This window comes from Coenobita brevimanus, chromosome 58 (assembly GCF_032717465.1).
Source record: "Coenobita brevimanus isolate Jiangsu-jjx chromosome 58, ASM3271746v2, whole genome shotgun sequence".
NCBI classification, from domain to species: domain Eukaryota; kingdom Metazoa; phylum Arthropoda; class Malacostraca; order Decapoda; family Coenobitidae; genus Coenobita; species Coenobita brevimanus.
This window is the reverse complement of record NC_137011.1, coordinates 6440536-6461744: the sequence shown is the minus strand read 5'-3', so window position 1 is coordinate 6461744 and position 21209 is coordinate 6440536.

The following is a 21209-nucleotide window of genomic DNA, read 5'->3' as shown; positions in this document are numbered from 1 at the left end:
AAAGAGTCGTCGCAAAAAGAGAGACCAATTTCATTACCCCATTTTTTTGCAATAACCACGATAATGGCTACGGAACACGGGCAAAAAGTTGATGGAAAGCCGTAATGGTGAGGCAATAACACGAGCAGCCGTGGCCCAATTTGCGGATGATATTAGGGCAACTCGCAAAATGGTATATATATTCCCAAAATGCAAAATATGTGCCCATGAAAAAAAAAAAAAAAAGCATTACTTGGAGAGTGAGTGGTATATGGTTAAATTTTTTGGCAACGTCGAAAGCGTGGGTATTTTTTTTTTTTTTTTTAAATATAATCTGCCTGTTTTTGTGTATATATGTACAGTGTGTTAACAAAATCTCTCTCTCTCTCTCTCTCTCTCTCTCTCTCTCTCTCTCTCTCTCTCTCTCTCTCTCTCTCTCTGGTATTTCTGTTGCTGGATGTGACTTGGATGAAAAATGACACGTACAGTAGATCAAAAAAAAAAAAAAAAAATCTTGCACATTTTGAGCGAAGCATTTTTCTCTGTACATTAGGATAATAATGAAATAATGGAAAACTATACTCCTTTTGCTCCAACTTGGCTCAGAATTTCGGACGTTTGTAGGATATTCCAGGCAGTTCAGTGATGGAGAATGACAACACTGCACCTTACCATACTTCACATAGCACTTCTTCGTGACTAGCAGCATATTCTAGTGTTAATCTGCTATCACAATTCGGCATTCAGGATATAAAGATGGCAGTTTTGGGTCAACTTTGAGTGAAGTATTATAGTAGCAACGTCCCCTCACACACACACAGACACACACACACACACACACACCCACACACACACACACACACACACACACACACACACACACACACACACACACACACACACACACACACACAAACTGAGGAAGGAGGACAGGATATTCAGAGAAAAACATCAGAATCACGTAAGACAAGCCAAAATCAAACACCCGATACGAAATAAAAAAAATGTAAAGGGATGACATACACAGAAAGACAAACACAATTTAAAACTAAGTATAAAAACACCAGCCTGTAAAACTAGGAACATTAAAACACAAACACATAAAAAGACAAGCAACTAAAACAGCCACAAACACGAAAATCACAAACGAAATCGAAAGCGCACAATGGAGGTAAATATACTGAAGAGAAGCATCGCCACAAGCACAGAAAATACCTGGGGGAAAACAGCAGGGGTTGGGAGGAGGAGGGGGGAAGAGGGGACGAGCAGAGGGAAAGAGAAGGGAGGCAGGGGAGAGGAGGAGAGGGAAGTGGGGAGGGAGAAGGAAGAAGTGAAGCTGGGGGAGAGGAGAGAGACATGGAGAGGGAGAAAGATGAGGGAGAGGGAGAAGGATCTGGAGATGGGAGAGAGATGAGGGGGAAGGAGGAGGGGAGAGATGGGGATCGAATTGTGGAGGATGAGGGAAGATAAATGGGGACGGGGGAGAGCAGAGATGGAGAGGAAATAGAAAAGAATGAGGGGAAGAGATGAGGGAAAGAGGAGAGGGAGAAACGGGAAGAAGGAAGGAGATGGGGCAGAGAGGGAAGGGAGGGAAAGGGAACAGGGAGGAAGGGGGGAATGGGGGAGAGAGGAAATGCAATATAGAAGTCGCCTGAATCAATGGAGTAGGTATCGTATTTTCATGAGGGGAGATGAGGACTGCAGCTGATTTTGGATTTTTCTGTGTGTGTGTGTGTGTGTGTGTGTGTGTGTGTGTGTGTGTGAGAGAGAGAGAGAGAGAGAGAGAGAGAGCAACTGATTTTGGATGTGTGTGTGTGTGTGTGTGTGTGTGTGAGAGAGAGAGAGAGAGAGAGAGAGAGAGAGAGAGAGAGAGAGAGAGAGAGAGAGAGAGAGCAACTGATTTTGGATGTGTGTGTGTGTGTGTGTGTGTGTGTGTGAGAGAGAGAGAGAGAGAGAGCAACTGATTTTGGATGTGTGTGTGTGTGTGTGTGTGTGTGTGTGTGTGTGTGTGTGTGTGTGTAATTAATGTTTTTGTTATTGTTGTCGTAGATGATGATACTGTATCGTGTTTCTGGTAATGGTAATATTCTGACGTTGTTCTATTCTCATTTCCATTTTGGCTGTCTACTTTACATACTCATTTAAGATTTATTTGTACAGGTATTTCTAAGTAAATGACATTCTAGGCAGGTATTGGGTTCATTGATGTTTATTATTTACACTGCCTTTCTTCTCACAGGTAATCTCTGCTCTTATATGATGAACTCTCTCTCTCTCTCTCTCTCTCTCTCTCTCTCTCTCTCTCTCTCTCTCTCTCAAAAGGTAAGCCCTGCTGCATATTTCTGTAGATACTGTTGCCTTGCCCGGGGCCGTGTCAGACAAGGCTGGATAAGGTCAGGCTGGGTCAGGAGAGGTCAGAGCATATCTTCTCAATTTTAGGTTTTCATTTTACCGATTTTTGAGAGAGAGAGAGAGAGAGAGAGAGAGAGAGAGAGAGAGAGCATCTCACTCAATCTCACACACACACACACACACACACACACACACACACACACACACACACACACACACACAGTAGCACTTCGCCTCATCATTCCCAGGTCCATGGGGAGACCGCTGCTAATGAGGTCCATCCCCCCTCCTCTCTCTCTCTCTCTCTCTCTCTCTCTCTCTCTCTTTTCTTCATCTTTTTCTCATTTCCTCCCTTCCTTTTTTTCTTAATATATCGCTAACTCATATTCGTCCTTTTTCTTCCGACTATCTTGCTTTTCCTTCCTTCTTTCCTTCTTTCTTCCCAATCCTTCTGTCTATATTCTCTCCCAGTCTCTCCCTTTACCCTTTCTTCCCCTCTTTTTCTTCTTATTCCCTTGTCTTTCCTCTTTTATATCCATTTTCTCTTATCCCCTTTCAGATATCAACAGTGGAGTCACTAATCTTGGACAGTGGAGGGCATACTAATGAGAAAATGTTACATTTTATTACAGTTTTTAATGTAGAAATTATATGTTTGAATCCTTCCACTTTGTAAAAAAAAAAAAAAAGAATAGCATAATGTATAATGCTGAATGAGAAGCTACTTTTTTTTTTTCTGTCATTAATTTTGCGGTCATCAAAACACCTGAGATGGAAAAAGTATGTCCATGATTGCTAAAGGAGAGGCAAAGATGAAGTTTAAATTACGGTATATACTAATTCCTCTACACACTGTGGAGTAAAATTGTGCATTGCGACAGGAAAACTAGAATTCTTAACTTCAGTATTTAAATAGGGCAAAAAATCACAGCTCCTATAGTAAACATTGGAGTTTTGGAAGTTTGTGGAAACCATTGTCAGCGACGAATTAAACACAAAAAACAAATTATTCCTACCTCTAAATGTTTAATAATGGAAATACCACCAGTATAAACTACGGTATCTCAGTTTCTTTAAAGTGTCTCATAAAGTGTCATTGCTAACAAAAGTGTTCTTGAGAAATGTAGGAGTCGTAGAAAGGATGGCACTAGACAAATGTTAAAAGTGCAACGATCCAAGATTTCGTTTTTAATGTCATAGTCTGTATTAATTTCATGTTATAGCTAATTATTCAAGATGGCGAGATGTTTGTTTTAGGCCAACTTAAAGAGAAAAGAGTAAAATCGCCAGCTAACACGCTCACTCCGAGACTATTTGTAAACAATGCCTGAGCTTTATTCTTCTCAGTGGCAAACAGCTTCTGTGGGATAAGAGGTCCTTTGTATTCCTTCATGCAATAGACTCCTTTGTCCTCTCTCTCTCTCTCTCTCTCTCTCTCTCAGGCCACACTTAGAGTTTGCAGTGCAATTTTGGGCGCCTCACCTAATTAAAGATATAGAAATACTGGAAGCGGTCCAGCATAGGGCTACCAAGTTAATCCCGTCCCTGAGGTATAAAACATACCTCGAGAGACTCAGGGAATTAAACCTATTCTCTCTTAGAAAACGGAGACTCAGGGGACAGCTGATTGAATGTTTTAACATTCTAAAAGGCTTTAGTAATACTGATTCAAGCAAGCTATTCACAGTAATTGCCGAGACTGTAACTCGAGGAAATGGTATGAAGTTGCAAGCAAGGAGGGCTAATCTTGATACAACCAAAAACTTCTTCACTTACTCTGTTGTAAGCGAATGGAATAAACTCCCTGGGAATGTGATTGAGAGTGGTACCAAAAATATATTTAAAAAGAGACTGGACATGTATCTCGACGCAATTGGTATCGTTTAGTTAGGATGGAGTAATTATTGCATATTCGCGTCTGCAGTCATCTGTCTGTTAGACACAGACAGTATCTTACGGTATATATAATAGATAAACACTCTATTCATCCTTTTATATATTTAAAAAAAAAAATTGCATGCATAGAGTAAGTATGTGGCTGTATGCACAAATTTCCTTTTCCATATTATTCTACTTTCTGCCGATCCAATAAAATTCCTTCAGGTTTTTCATTCCTGCGAGGTATTACTTCCTCTCTTGTTTCCTGTACGGCAAATGCCGGAGGGTCTGGAGGGTGGGGGAGAGAGCCTTCTGCTGTGCTATCCTTTTCTCCTGCTCCTATGCACTGTATTAGTATTAAGGCATATTAGTATTAAGGCCTGACCACTTCGTAGGGACCGTAAGGTCTGTGTGGTCTGTGTATCTATGTAACTCTATGTAACTCTCTCTCTCAGCTCCTCTATACCCTCTTTTTCCTCCAATTCTGTCTCGCTTTCTTCATCTTTATCTCCCTCTTCTTGTCTCTTTTTTTTTTTGTCCCCTTCTTCCTCCATCCACCTTCTGTCTCCTCTCTCCTGGCCTCTCGCTTGTCTCTCACCCACAAACACACTCTCAGAGAGATAGATAAAAAGACAAGCCAATCATCCAGGCAGAGAGACAGAACATACAGATTGAGAGATTGAATTGTTAGACAGACAAAAATGACAGACAGACAAACAGAGAGACAGGCCAGGTAAAACAGACAGAAAAGATAATTAGAGACAGACAGACAGACAGACAGGAGAGAGACTGAAACAGAGGAGAGAGAGAGAGTACCTCCTCACCTCATCACTCCTATGCCCATGGGGAAACCACTGCTAATGAGGTCCACTTCTCTCTCTCTCTCTCTCTCTCTCTCTCTCTCTCTCCCCCTAGAAGTTCGAAAACATTTTTTTTTCTCTTTCTGTCACTTTCTTTTCCTCTCTCACATTGTCACTAATTTTCTTCGCTATTTTCCGGCCTTTTTATCACTTTTTCCCGTTTTTAGTTGACTTGCATTTTAATTTCATCCTTTTTTTTTCATGACCTTTTTTTCACATAGGTCTGTCGAATTATACTGCAAGTCAGTTAGGAATAGAGTTATATTAAATAAATCAGAATATTTCTAATTTTTTAAATATATGGTACATATTTCTTAACGACAGAGTGGACTTTTTTTTTTTTAATGGAAGAAAGAAGGAACCAAAGGCCAGGAGTCCGCAAACCTTGTTCCCTCCAAGAAAAAAAACAAAAATAAGAGAACAGAGAGCCAAATTGCCATCTCTGCATGTTGAAAGCTGAGTTTTAAAGACAGATTTGACTCTGAAATGTAATGCTAACCACGAAGAAGTGCTGTGGAAGGCAGTCAGAGCCGTGGTATTATCTTTTTCTCCACTGACTAACGTGAAATAAGCTGCAAAAGGACGAAAAATTTTGCCAAGTTGGGATGAATTGAGTATAGTTCAGTAATAATATAAATGTTTTTCCGTCTGGTTTCTGACTGCCAGCTAAACAATGTGACGGATGAGTAGGAGAGAGAGAGAGAGAGAGAGAATAAAGGAGAGGAGAAAAGATGGATAGTGAGAGAAAGAAAAAAGCATAAATGGAGGAAAAAATGAGGGGAGATGAAAAGAAGAGAGAGAGAGAGAGGGGGAGAGAGAGAGAGGGAGATGAAAATAAATGAAGAGAGAGAGAGAGAGAGAGAGAGAGAGAAAGAGAAGGGGGAGAATCCGTCCAATGGTTAGAACGTCCCAATCGAAGTGACTACCTCGCATACTGTAGGTTCGATCTCCAAGAGTCGACAGAAGTATTTTGGATCATGTCATGCCACAAAGGTGAGTAGGTTGGTCATCTACCCCTAAATCTACTAGACTACATTAACCTAGCCCCGAACCCCTACACCTCGAGACGATAAAATGGTATTGGGTGTTACTGAGAAAGGGAGTTGCATTATTAGGCTGTTGGATTGATGTTATATTTCTCTTAAGACTTTGGCTCTAGGGGTTAGTAGGTGGGGGCAGCTTTCTTGCTCCACTGTCCTTATATTCGACTCATAAAATGGATATCAATGTCACAACCTGCTCTAAATCAGACACTTATGCTTTACTCTCGCTATATTTGGCTTATAAACTGGAAATCATAGTCACATGCTGCTTGAAATCAAACTTTCTTTATTAATTCTTATGATTTATTAATTAAAGAATTTGCTAAGGTGGTGGATCTTATTAACATACTCTGCCCCCTCCCCTCACTCCTCTAGCTCACCCCTTTCCTCTTTCCCCTCACTCCTGTTCCCTCACCTCTCTCACCCCTCAGCCATTCCCCCACATCCTCTCCCCTCTTACCTTCACTCCCTTTCCACTCTCCTCCTCTTACCTTAACCGCTCCTCATTTACTCTCACCCCTCCCCATTCACCCTCGCCCCTCCCCATTCACCCTCGCCCTCCCCATTCACCCTCGCCTCTCCCCATTCACCCTCGCCCCTCCCTGTTAACGCTCGTCCTTCCCCATTCACCCTCACTCCTTCTCATTCACCCTCAGAGCCACAAAGGATACGGTAATATGGCTATCTATAAACAGGTCACAATTGACTGCTCAAATTATACTAGAGGTAATGGGCTTAAAATTATGGCAAACGATTCAGTTACACGAAGCTAAGCATTTCTTCTTGAATAGAGTTGTAAATGTATGGAACAAACTGCCCTCCAGTGTAGTAAACCCTGATACAGTAATAGCCTTTAAAAATCGCTTGGCCATCTATCTTTCTACTAACCCCCCGCTAATTATGTTCACTCCTGAATAATACATTTCTGTAGTGTATATATTTTTTCTTTGTTTAGAGCTTGTCATATTACCCACAAAGCCACATCGATAAATAATGTTGACATATTGTTACTTTCCTCTTCAGGTAGATAGTGTAGAATAAAATTTCCTTTCCTCTTATTTCAGTGATAGTTTTTTCTATGTTGCATGGTGATCCTTCTAGCTATTTCCTGTCGGCTTCGGCTGGTAGGCTTGGTGGGTGGGGGGAGCCTTCCTGCTTTTCTATCCTTGTCATTAGCTGATAGAATAGCTTTGTCAGTTATAACCTTCCCTATACTAAACAGCCACGGAAGGACCAACAGGTCTGTTTTTGTCTGTTTTCCTCTGTACTCCTCTGTACCACTCCCCATTCCCCCTCACCGTTCCCCACTCATCTCCACCCCTCCCCATTCACATCACCCCTCCCCATTCACCCTCACCCCCTCTCACCTCCACCCCTCCCCTCTCACCTCCATCCCTCCCCAACTCTCCCCCATCTCTAAATTTACCGTCGCCTGCTTTCACAACCGACTTCTGCGCAGATTTACTTTGTCCTCTCCCTCTCACCCACGTCTCTCCCTCTCACCCACGTCTCTCCCTCTCACCCTTCCCTTTCCCTCTCACCCTCCCCTCTCCCTCTCACCCTGTCCCGTCCCTCTCACCCTCCCCTTCCCCTCTCACCTTCCGTCTCCCTCTCCCTTCCCCTTAACACACATTTACTCTAGCCTTCCCCTCTTCTTCTCCCCCCCCCCAGCCTGGCATATTCTCCCCTCCCCCACTCTCCTCCATCCACCTCCTTCCCTTCAGTCCCCCCTCCCCTCTCCCCCTTGTCTCTCTCTCCCCTCATATTCACCCCTCCCCTCTCCCCCTTACCTTCTTCACACATTGACTTTCTCCCTCCCCTTCTTTCCTCCTTCCCCCTTCCTACTCTCCCTCCTCCCTCCCCCTCCTCTCTTTACCCACCTTTCCCAACACTCCTCTGTACACACATAAATTCACACACACACACACACACACACACACACACACACACACACACACACACACACACACACACACACGTCACGACCACTAATCATATATCAACCATCGATCCTCCATAAGGGTCTTTCTAGCCCCCCCAAACACTAACAATTTTTTACACATCCACACATACACTTACTTACTACACTCTTTCTCTCTCTCTCTCTCTCTCTCTCTCTCTCTCTCTCTCTCTCTCTCTCTCTCAGGCTACAACCAGACCATTTTATTCAGCTGAGGGAAATCCAACCAATCAGTGTAGTAAAAAGCATCCTTATTAATTTCTTCCCTTTTCCCTTGAATAATGCGGAAACATAATATTGGGTAATTTCAGACGGTTTTTCTCCAGCTGAGGGAAATTGTAGAGGTTGGTGGGTTGTGGAGTAGCTGAATTAACCGTCTCGTGATCGAGGGAGGAGGGATTTTGTTGGAGAGAGTGGGGGAGAAGTTGTTGGTGAGGGTGTTGGGAGGTGAGGGAGGAGAGAGATTTTTGGAGTAGTTGCTAGTGAGGGTGTTCGAGGTTGAAGAAGGAGGGATTTTGTTGGAGAGAGTGTTGGAGTTCTTGCTGAGAATGTTGGAGGGGGGTCAGGGAGGAGGAAGAATGTTGGAGAGATTGGTGAAGTTGTTGTTAAGAAAGTTGGAGATGTTGTTGGAGAGAATGATGGACTTGGAGGAAGGAGAGATATTGTTGGAAAGAATGATGGAGGTCGAAGAAGGAGGGATATTATTGAAGTAAATGGTGGAGGGTGAGGAAGGAGAGAGAATGTTGGAGGTACTGGAGGTAAGGGAGAGACTAATGGAGGGAGAGACTGTGACCACACACTGCTTTATCGACAGCAGAGGTAGTTTGGCCCGGCAATATACGGTATGGGCATGAGGCGTGTGAGAAATGTGTGAAAATGTGAGAGGGAATGTGAGAAAATGTGTGAAAGAATGTTAGAGAATGTGTAAGAATAGGAGGAACTATGTGAATGTTGGATTTAGTTATGTAAGGATATGTGAGTGAATATGTGACAGCGTTTGGTACAGGAATTTGAGTGAATAGGCGAAAATATGTGAATCTTGGGTATAAGAAGGTGAGAAAATGTGAGAGAGTGTATGCAATGTTTGGGTGTAGGAATGAGTTAAGCAATGTGAGAAATTAAAGAAACCTTGCGAGCGGTGTAGGATTGTGAGCAAATGTGAGAGAGTGTGTGAAGGAACCAGGGCTGTGATAGAATGTGTGAGGATGTTAGAAGGTGTGTGAATGTGTAGGTTTGGACTGTGAGAAATCAGGGGAGAATGTGTGAGAATGTGTAACAGTGGTGGGTGCAGAAGTGTGTGGGAATGTGTTAAATTGTATAAATATTGGGTATCAGAATGAGAGAGAGAGAGAGAGAGAGAGAGAGAGAGAGAGAGAGAGAGAGAGAGAGAGAGAATATGCATGATACTCGCTGCAGGAGTGTGAGAAAATCTTTAATTATGGATGGAAATAAGAACGACCTATAAATTTTGCTTATTCCTTTCCTAACCTCTGACATATGCTAACCTTACCTAACCCACCAGACCACCTAAGTTCACCTGACCTAGCCTAACCTAACCTAACTCCCAGCATATCATTCCTCTATCCCATTTTTCTCCTTTATATCCCACTCAAAGGTAATATTTCTCTGCTTCACCTCTCCTAATTTAACGTAACCTAAATTATTCCAGTCCAGCCTGACCTTTCTTTACTTTATCTCACCTTAGTTAACCTGACTTCCATCATCTTGTAATCGACTCCAGCTCTGTCACTAACTTATGCACTCTATTCCTAACCTCAGCGAACTTAACCCAACCTAAGTAAATCCCATCTCAGATAACAAATAAGGAAAGTAAAGCCTTCCTTAACCTACGAAAGCCCCACTTATTTACACTCTCACTTCATTGCCACTTTGTCACCCTCAGACGTAACACACAGGTAGCATCACTCTCTGTCTGTCTGTCTGTCTGTCTGTCTCTGTCTGTCTCTCTCTCTCTCTCTCTCTCTCTCTCTCTCTCTCTCTCTCTCTCTCTCTCTCTCTCTCTCTCTCTCTCTCTCTGCTTAATTCCCTTTATCCACACCCTGTTTCATCCCTAACCATTTACATTTTCCTCAGTATTTCTCTGTCTAATAATTTAATTCCTTTGTCATCACTTTTCACAGGCACATCTCCCCCTTCATTACAATCTGTCATCATCCCACGTCACCTGTCACCACCCTGCATCACATTTCACGCCTATTTTCTACCCTCATCACCTCGTCACCTTACCTCTATCGACCTCACACCCCATCTCACTTCTCTATGTTTCCCTCTCACCATCCCATCCCATGCCATCCCCTTTCCACCTAACACTATATTTTATTCCTACTTATTACCCTTACTGCTTCACACCACACTTCACCCCTCCATATTGCCTATCACCACATCACTGTTAACCATTTATATATCACATTCCAACTCTACTTGCTGCCCCTCATCACCACATACCATATCACACCTCAGCTCTCCTTGCTGCCTGTCCCTACACCACATCACTCCTCACCATAACCCCAATCTCATCCCTTCTTACTACCCCACATTATGCTTCACCACCAGATCATCATCGTTCATTACCATCATCACAGGTTATCACCAGTTCACCATTCTCCCTTACTATCACCTCCATCACCAACACATCATCCTTCATATCTATCACCACAGTTTATCCCCATCCTTCCTAGCAACATAACTCATCACCACCCAATACCACCTCGTTATCACCCCTAGGCCTTCCCCTCCTCTCTCCCCTCCCTTCTTCTCTCCTCTCCCTCTCCCTTTCCTCTCTCCCACAGAGCGTGTATGGGGAGCGTCACCCCCTCATTACGTGCGTGTGAGGGGGGGGGCAGTAGGGGGCCGTGCAATCAATGGGGGAGCTGTCAATGGCCTGCTCCCCCGCTGGGCTTTAGGGCGGTTGGGGAGGGTTGATGGATTGAGAGGGCCGTGGAGAGGGACTGAGAGGGCTGTAGAGTGGGGTGGATTGAGAGGGCTGTGGAGAGGGGTGGATTATTGTGCTGTGTAGAGAGGACTAATAGATTGAGAGGACTGTGGAGAGGGTTAGTGGATCGTGGAGGGGGTTGGTGGATTTTGTGGAGAGGGTTGGTGGATTGAGAGGGCTATGGAGTGGGTTGCTGGGTTTAGAGTACTGTGGAGAGGGGTGGATTGAAGAAGGTGTGGAGAGGGGTGGATTGAGATGGCTGTGGGTGGAGAGGGGTGGGTTGATGGTGCTGTGGAGAAGGGTGGATTGAGAGGGTTGTGGAGAGGGAATGAGAGGGCTGTGGAGAGGGACTGAGTGCGCTGTGGAGAAGGATGGGTTGAGAGTGCTGTGGAGAGGGGTGGATTAAGAGGGGTGTGGGTTGGTGGACTGTGGAGAGGGATGGTGGATTGTGGAGAGGGCTGGAGAGAGAGGCATGGTAATTTGGGGAGGGCTGTGAGAGGGCTGTGGGGAGGGAATTAGGTGGTCTGATTGCGTACTTGAGAGGGCTGTGGAGAGGGCTGTTTGACTGGGAGAGATGTGGGGAGGGCTTAAAAGGGCTACCTAGGGCTACATTGAGGGTTGGGCGAATGGGTGGATTGTAAAAGGGGACTGGGGGGTTGTGGAGACGGATGGTGGACTGGAGGGCTGTGAAGGGGACTGGTGGACTGGAGGGCTGTGGAGAGGACTGGTGGACTGGAGTACTGTGGAGAGGACTGGTGGACTGGAGGGCTGTGGAGAGGACTGGTGGACTGGAGGGTTGGGGAATGGACTGGTGGACTGTGGAGAGGACTGGTGGACTGGAGGGCTGTGGAGAGGACTGGTGGACTGGAGGACTGTGGAGAGGACTGGTGGACTGGAGGGCTGTGGAGAGAACTGGTGGACTGGAGGGCTGTGGAGAGGACTGGTGGACTTGGAGGCTGTGGAGAGGACTGGTGGACTGGGAGGCTGTGGAGAGGACTGGTGGACTGGAGGGCTGTGGAGAGGACTGGTGGACTGAAGGGCTGTGGAGTGGACTGGTGTACTGGAGGGCTGTGAGGAGAGTAGATATTTGGAGAGGGTTGGTTGGTTGGAAGGGCCGTGAAAGGATGGGTGGAATGAAAGGGCTGGAGAGGATTAGTGGTGCTGATATAAGCCGTGGAAGGGCTAGTGGATAGGAAGGTTATGAAGAGGACTGTACGGATGTGGAAAAGGCTGATAGATTGACTGCTCTCTATTGTATTTTGTTTTTTTCGTGGAGGGAGCTGTTATTGCGGGCCTTTGGTTCCTTCTTCCTCGCATAAAAGAAAAAAAAAGCTGATAAGAACTCGTGGGGATTAATAGGTAAGGTCTTGAAGGCAGGGAAGAATTAGAACTGAATCTTGCTTTGGGAAATGGTTGGGAAGGGAGTAAGGTAAGGTTTAGAGATGAAATGGGGAAGTGAGAGGGGAGTAAGGTAAGGTTTAGAGATGAAATGGGGAAGTGGGAAGGGAGTAAGGTAAGGTTTAGAGATGAAATGGGGAAGTGGGAGGGGAGTAAGGTAAGGTTTAGAGATGAAATGGGGAAGTGGGAGGGGAGTAAGGTAAGGTTTAGAGATGAAATGGGAAAGACATAATAGAGAGTATGATATGTGGGGAGGGTCTGGGTAGAAGTGGGGAGGATATGGAGAAAATAAATGTGTGGGGAAGAAATGGGAAGTGGTAGGGGAAATGAAGCGATGTGGGAAGGGAATAGGGAAGGCTGAGGACGGATAGAAAGGCATGAGGAGGAAATGAGAAGGGAAGAAATGGGAAGGGATGGAGGAAATGACGTGAGGTGGGAAGGGAATAGGAAAGATTTACGACGGTTTGCAAGGTGTGAGGAGGAAATGAGGTGGGAAGAAATGGGAAGGGATGGGGGAAATAAAGTGAGATGGGAAGCAAATAGGAAAGGTTGAGATTAGGAGGGTATGAGGAAGTGAAGCATAATTGGTATAATTCTGAGAGTGAGAAAATCTATATATCATCATACTCTCTCTCTCTCTCTCTCTCTCTCTCTCTCTCTCTCTCTCTCTCTCTCTCTCTCTCTCCAATAGAAAATTATATGTAAGAAAGTGGTTTGGGATGGAGTGAATTGATGCAGCTGAGTCAGAAAATGGGGAATGGATGGATGGATGGGTGGATGGAAGGACGGATGGATGGCTGGATGGATATGTGGATTGATAGGTGGACAGATGGATGGATGAATGGATGAGTAGATAGCGACCTGGACTTGAATGAAGAACTGAAGCTGAGAATGGATATTTTTTTTTTTTTTAATTAACGGCTGCCTTGGATGTACTCTTGGATGGATAAATAGATAGATACTGCAGACTGATAGATAGGCAGATTGGAAGGTTGATGAATGGAAGATAGAGAGATGAATGGACTGATGGATGGGTGGATTATAAACAGAGATGGAGAGATGGATGGATGGATTGATGAATGGAAGGAGGGATAGGCAGACAGACAGAAAGAGACCAGCAAGTAAATAGATAGATAGACACATAGATAGTTAGATAGATACTTAAAGACTGATGGATTAATAGATCAACACAGGTTTAAGGAGCCTTGAGTGCCAGATGATGCCTCTTTCAGGTCATAGGCCATCAGGTCACAGGTCATATCAGATCACAGGTCATATCAGGTCACAGGTCATCGGCTCACATTAAGGATCCAAGTCATTAGGTCATTTCACAATATGTCCTCTCAGATCAGGTCAAAGGTCACAGGTCATCTCACAGCTTTTCGCTCTCATGTTAGGTCATCTTACAGCTCTGTTCTCTCATGTCAGTTCAGGTTATCTCAACTCTTTCCCTTCATATCAGGTCACGAGTTTTCAGGTCATTCCACAAAAGTACCCTCTCATATCATATCATAGGTCATTATATGAAGCTTCAGGTCACAGATCACTGGGACACCTCGCAATCCTAGCCTCTTATTAGGTCACAGGTCGTACGGTCATCCCTCAACACTTCCTTCTTAAGTCAGGTCACGGGTCGTCAAGTTACAAGTCATATCTGGTCACACGCTATAGTTAGGTCACAAATAATCAGGTTACATGTAATATCAGGTCACAGGTCATTACGTTGCAGGTCAGGTTGTTCAGTCATCCTGGTGGGCAGAGCACATATTACATCAGGTCACCTCCCAACCTATTCCTTTCATGTCAGGTCACAGGTCATCATAGGTCAAGAAGTCACAGCTCTACTTTCATGTCAGATACCAAGATTGTTGAGACAGATTATGGGGATATATTTAAAGTATCTTTACTACCGCTACTTCAATGGTTACTGCTTCCTCATATGCCTACTTACATCCCTCCTCCATTACGATGTGCGTGCAACAACCGCCTGGCAGTGCTTTCTCACCCCTTTTCTGTTCAGCTAATGGAAGAGTTAACTGATACTCTGAGTTCTCATATGCAACAGATCAACTCTGGAACTATCTCCTTCAGTCTGTATTTCCCTTTGCCTATGATCTTCAGTCTGCAATATGTCCAGGCATCTCGAAATGAACGGATCTTGAATGTGGCTCTGTTTTGTTTCTTTTTTCTTGGAGGGAACAACCTTGCAAGCTTCTAGCCATATAACGCCACATCAAATCACAGGTAGTCACAGGTCAACAGGTCACAAGTCGACAGGTCAACAAGTCATAAGTCAGTAGGTCATAAGTCATCACAGGTTAACAGGTCATAGATCAAACGGTCAACAGGTCATCGCAGGTCATAAGTCAACAGGTCACAGATCAACAGGTCACAGGTCATCACAGGTCAACAGGTCACAACGCTACTCTGCCGTCAGGTGGTAGGATTAGCGGACCCCCTCCTGAGTGCCAGCTGCTGCCTCACACGGCCTCGCTGATGGATACCGGTAGATTGCCGGACTCACCTCGCTGTACCCTGTGTAGAGCTGCCTGTATCCTGTGTAGAGCTGCCTGTATCTTGAGTAGAGCTGCCTGTATCCTGTGTAGACTGCCTGTATCCTGTGTAGAGCTACCTGTATCCTGTGTAGAGCTGCCTGTATCCTGTGTAGAGCTGCCTGTATCCTGTCTAGTCTCTCTCTCTCTCTCTCTCTCTCTCTCTCTCTCTCTCTCTCTCTCTCTCTCTCTGTTTTTTTAAGAGTCTAGTGTAATCTGTATATAGTTTTCTGTAACGTGTCTGGTCGTCTGTAACACATTCTGTAACTATCTAGAGCCTTCTGTGCCATACCTGGAGCCTAATTTTACTTATAAGAGCTTTCTTTAACCTACATACCCTCTTAATGTAATAGGCCTTTTGTAATTTATCCTTATCTTCTGTAACTGATCCAGGGCCCTTTGTAACCTATCTATAGCCTACCCTACCGTACCTTACCCTACCTAGAGCCTACATAGAGCTTCCTATAACCTACCTTAGCCTACCCTCAGCCTGCCTTTATTGATCCTGCCTTTACTAGACACGTTACTTACCCTACGTAACTTGATGCTTCATAGACCCTACCCACAGAATAATAATGATGATGATGATGATGATAGCAGCAGTAGTAGTAGTATGAGTAGTAGTAGTAGTAGTAGTGGTAGTGCTAGTAGTAATAGTAATAGTAGTAGTAGCAGTAGTAGAAGCCTTAGTAGTAACAGCAATAAAAATAACACTAGCAATAATCGCAAAAACTCTACTCTGCCTCATCCTGTCTCCATCCTACCTTCATCCTACCTGTCCTTAATCACTTACCTTCATTCACCTGAGCTGTCCCTAGGCTCTCGCTCCCTCGCCAATCTCCACCACCTATTTTTATCACGGAATTTCACTTGCTTCTTGCACGGTATATGGAGAGGGGTATCTAGGAATGAAAGCCAGCAGAGGGGAAGTATTGCGGTATCTATGTTGCTGTGAGGATATCGGTATTGGTGAGAGGAGGAGGCAGGTGGAGAGAAGGAAAAGGCCTGTGTGTGTGTGTGTGTGTGTGTGTGTGTGTGTGGAGAGAGGGAGGGAGGAAAGGGAAGAGAGAGAGAGAAGATAAAATTGATGGCTGGTTGAGGTTTTGGTGATGTGATGGATGGATAGATTGGTATGTATCTGGGGAGAAGGAAATTTGTGTGTGTGTGTGTGTGTGTGTGTGTGTGTGTGATAGGGAGGGAGGGAGGAAAGAGAAGAGAGAGCAGATAAATATTGGTGGCTGACTGAGATTTAGATGAAGCAATGGATGAATGGATAGGTAGTGCTAGATAGATAGTTGAGCAGATAGACAGACGAATAGATAGAAAGACGAATAAATAGATAGTTCCCTTCAATCCAAATGCATAGTCACAGTGTATTAATCCCATCGATTTCCTTGTCCTTCTTTCTGCCTTATATCCTCTACCATCATCTCTGTTTAGCATAGTGAAATAAATCAAGCTTTGAAGGGATTATTTAAAGCTTAATTTAACCCCTTCCTTTGTAAACATATAATCTAACCTGAAGTATATCGTCTGGATAGAGGAAGAATAATAAAGAAAAGGACTCACTGGTTTGAAGGGATGAATTGACTGGAGGTCATAGACAGAGGGAGACACACTGAGGAGGACATTTCCAGAATTGATTAGTTATTGATGTGAAGGTTTGAAGAGCATCGGTGAAGTGACACACACACACACACACACACACACACACACACACACACACACACCTATATCGATATAAGTCTATCTTTATATCTATCTACCTCTATGTATGTGTGCATGTGCATGTATGTATTCACCTTAGCCATATAATTTCACACTAATCATGTAAACTCTCTCTCTCTCTCTCTCTCTCTCTCTCTCTCTCTCTCTCTCTCTCTCTCTCTCTCTCTCTCCTGACCTATGTAAAAATCATCTGAGTAAAAAAAATTGCCGTATATAAATAAAAATCATTAACATTATGAAATCCCAAAAGTTAATGCGAAAAAAAATAACCCATAATAATACTTACTCTACAGTATATTGCTCTTGCTCTATATTGCTCTTGCTCTATATTGCTCTTGCTCTATATTGCTCTTGCTCTATATTGCTTCTAATGTTAAATGTAATTAATCTGGTATTTTTAAGTACGTATTTGTACCATACGTAGGAGATGCAGCGAGTCAACAAGGAGGGCTGTAAGTCAAGTCCCCCTCAATCCTTGCACCACGCCAATCCTTGCACCACGTCAATCCTTGCACCACGCCAATCCTTGCACCACGCCAATCCTTGCACCACGCCAATCCTTGCACCACGCCAATCCTTGCACCACGCCAATCCTTGCACCACTTCAAGCCTAGCACCACGCCAGTCCTTGCACCACGTTGCTCTGCATGCTATCGTTCAGGAGCTGTAGTCATAGGTTTTCCTGAGGCAAAGTTGAATGTGTTTTTTTACCTTTAACGCATTTAGGTAACAAAGACTGATTATTTTATAATCCAAATACGACAGAGAGAGAGAGAGAGAGAGAGAGAGAGAGAGAGTAACTGGGAAATGCTATATGATACAGTAAGGAGTAAAATCGTCTTCAAAACCGAAACTAGAGTGAATAATGACATGGAAAAAAACAGTAAAACCCAAGAAAGAGTGAATAATAATTTGAAGCAATACGATAAAGCAAAATTAATTACAAAGTCCAAAGCAGAGTGATTATATGCATGAAACAGTCCAAAAAACTGTGAATTATAACGCGAAACAATACGATAGAACAAAATTAACTTGAATGCCGAAACTCGAGTGATTAATAGTGCGAGAAATATAAAACCCAACGTAGAGTGAATAAACACGTGAAAATCTGAAACACCCCCAGAGCAGAGTGAATAATGATGTGAACCAGTACGATAAAACCCAAGCTAGAGTGCAATATAGCGTGACAAAATACGATGAAGTTGTATTAATAGGAAACCCAATCTACCGTGAGTAATTACGTCAAACAGTGTGATAAACCAAAATTCTTCCCGATAGTAACTTACTGCTCTGGAAGCCTGGTTGTCATGGAAACTGAATCCTTTATGCTTAGGGCTCTGGGGCTGAAGAGGGAGGTCTTCACGTGGTGGCACTGATATTACTGAGTGGGTCCTCTGACTATACAAGCGTCTCTCTCTCTCTCTCTCTCTCTCTCTCTCTCTCTCTCTCTCTCTCTCTCTCTCTCTCATTTCGGAGAGGAGGATAGTGGGCTCTAGGAGGGCAATTTCAGCCTTCAGTCTACTGGGTTCAGATTAACTTAGGGGACACAACAACGATTCCCTGTCATAACTTCGATATTTTTTCCAGGAAGAACTGAACAAGGGAAACTTTTGCACTCCATTCCCTGATCATCCTGCAAAAAAACAATTATAACCTGCTGTGAATTTCGCCTCATAACTTAGAATTATTTACGAAACTAGAACAGGAGACAGAGGGAGATTCAACAGTTCCATTGTCCTTCCTACAAATAAAAATCCGAGTTAGGACAGCATTGATCTTATATGCGTCTGTGTACCCCCGTCCAGGTGCTCCGTCTTCAAAGAAAATAAATAAAATAAATAAATAAATAGTCTTGCAATGAAATAAAAACCATCTGAATTAGTGACTGTAAACTGTAAATCGTCTGGCCAGGTGATGCAAGAATATAGAAAGCTGTCCTCGCGATCTAGAAGGTCAGTTGTGTCGTGAAGTCCATCCAGGAGGGTAATGATTGCAACCGTGCTTGCGATGTGAGGGTCGGTGTTATGTTTTGCTCGACGCGCGTGTGTGTGAGGGGGGAGGGGGACAGAAGAAAAGATAATTGTAAAGATCATAGAATGGGCAGCTCTGAACAAATGCAGCATCATACCAAAATGTCTTGGAACCAATGCCTCTAACAGAAAACAATGGCGAGCCCTCTGCAGCGAAGGAACCAGTCATCTCCAACAAACTCGGAACCTGGCAAGAGAAGATCGTAGACAATGAAGGCACAACCAAAACAGACGTGACATGCTGACCGTGTGGCAAAGTTTGCGGATCCAGGCTTGGTCTGCACAGTCGCACATGTTGGCTCTACAGACAATGAGAAATGTTGTATCCCTGTGTGTATAGTAGGCGTCATCTTCTACAGCAGAAGGACAGCTTTATGTTAAGTGTGTGTGTGTGTGTGTGTGTGTTATCATCTGGTAGTAGTCACACCAAAAGATAACCCTTCTGATGATATGGATGAAAAGAATAACCACCAGGATTCAGAGCAAAGCAAATCGTCTTGAAGTGCGAAAATCGTCTGGAGGAACTAAAAATCGTGTCGAGAACTAAAATCGTCTGAGGAACCAAAATCGCCTGGAAGACTAAAATCGTCTGGGAGAAGAAAATCATCTGATGGAACTAAAACCATCTTGTACTAAAGTCGTCCAGAGAACTAAAATCGTCTGGGGAACTAAAATCGTCTGAGGAATTAAAATCATCTGGGTACTAAAATCGTCTAGAGAACTAAAATCTTCTGGGGAACTAAAATCGTCTATGGAATTAAAATCGTCTGAAAACTAAAATTGTCTGGCGGGACTATAACCATCTTAAGAAATAATAATCAGGAAATAAGTCATCTAGAGGAACTATAGTAGTCTGGAGGAACTAAAACCGTCTTGAACTAAAATCGTCCGAAGAAACTAACATCGTCTGGAGATAGTCGCTCTAAATCAAAGCCATCCTCGCAGTGAAGGTTTTGCGCTGTGCCCCTAAAGTCGGTCCAGGCGAGGAGCGAATTATTTCATTTCCAGAGGCAGCCCAATCAAGCAAAAACTGTTTTAATTTGGGTAACGATGCCATTATCAGGGAAACAGTCTAAGTTGAAGGCTTTTTAATACCTCAGATTAATTTGCACTTTTAGCATTAGGAGAAGCGGGTGTAATTGTGGCTGTATTTTGTGTTCTGGCTGTGTTCTGCTTGGGGGATTCTGTGCCTCTTGTGTCGTGAGAAAACTGGAGAAATATAAAGATTTGGAGACATACATGGTGGATAAGAGAGTGTTTGATGAATTGACAGACAGGTAGACAGACAGTGATAGGAGTGACGGTAGTAGTAATAGTAGAAGAAGAAGAAGAAGAAAGAAAGAGAGAGAGAGAGAGAGACTCGTACAACTACTCTTTAACACAGGATGACACACTGGCACCCTACATCTCTCACAAACTATACATATACATACTTAACACAGGGCGACTCACACTTTGATATACTCACATTCACCCTTTCGCTATATTGTCAGAAGTGCACATAGGCCAACACACAGATCCACACTCTTTATTTATTTATTTTTATATTTTTCTAGTGTGTATGCATAGGTACCTAATTTTCTCTCTGTCTCTGTCTGTCTGTCTATCTCCAGCAATCAGTCTATCTGTGTACCTACCTATTAGTCATTTACTCAGTCAGTCAGTCAGCCAGTCAGTCAATCTGTCCCTCCAACTATCTGTTTATCTGTCTATCTATCTACCCATCTGTATATAAAATCTTCCTATCTCCACTGCATACAGCATAGATACATAATTTTATATTCTCTCTCTCTCTCTCTCTCTCTCTCTCTCTCTCTCTCTCTCTCTCTCTCTCTCTCTCTCTCTCTCTCTCTCTCTCTCTCTCTCTCTCTCTCTCTCTCTCTCTCTCTCTCTCTCTGCATGCCATTACTTCTCTCACACGCAGTTCTGTGTCTCCCTCTCCGTCTCTCTCACTCACACATATTCCATTTCAGCGTTCTAACAGTCTCAACTTGCATAATATTGCTTCACATTCAACGTGCTCTCTCTCTCTCTCTCTCTCTCTCTCTCTCTCTCTCTCTCTCTCTCTCTCTCTCTCACACACACACACACACACACACACACACACACACACACACACACACACACACACACATCTCAATAGCGTAGTTGTAAGGTACTTACAGGGCGAGGACGTGGTTTGTCGTAATTTACCATTGTTCACCGCTGCCGTCAGTCTCGATAGCGTGGTGGTAAGTACTTGTAGGGAGATAGGGAGGTTGGTTGTAGACCGTCGGAGCACTGCCAGGATAAAGTCGTGGGACGTAGTATGGCTAGCGTGAATAGGTAGGTCTCTCTCTCTCTCTCTCTCTCTCTCTCTCTCTCTCTCTCTCTCTCTCTCTCTCTCTCTCTCTCTCTCTCTCTCTCTCTCTCTCTCTCTCACCTTCCCCCGTGTATCATAAATGAAGTGAGTTACAGAGTAAGTTTGGGGTTACAG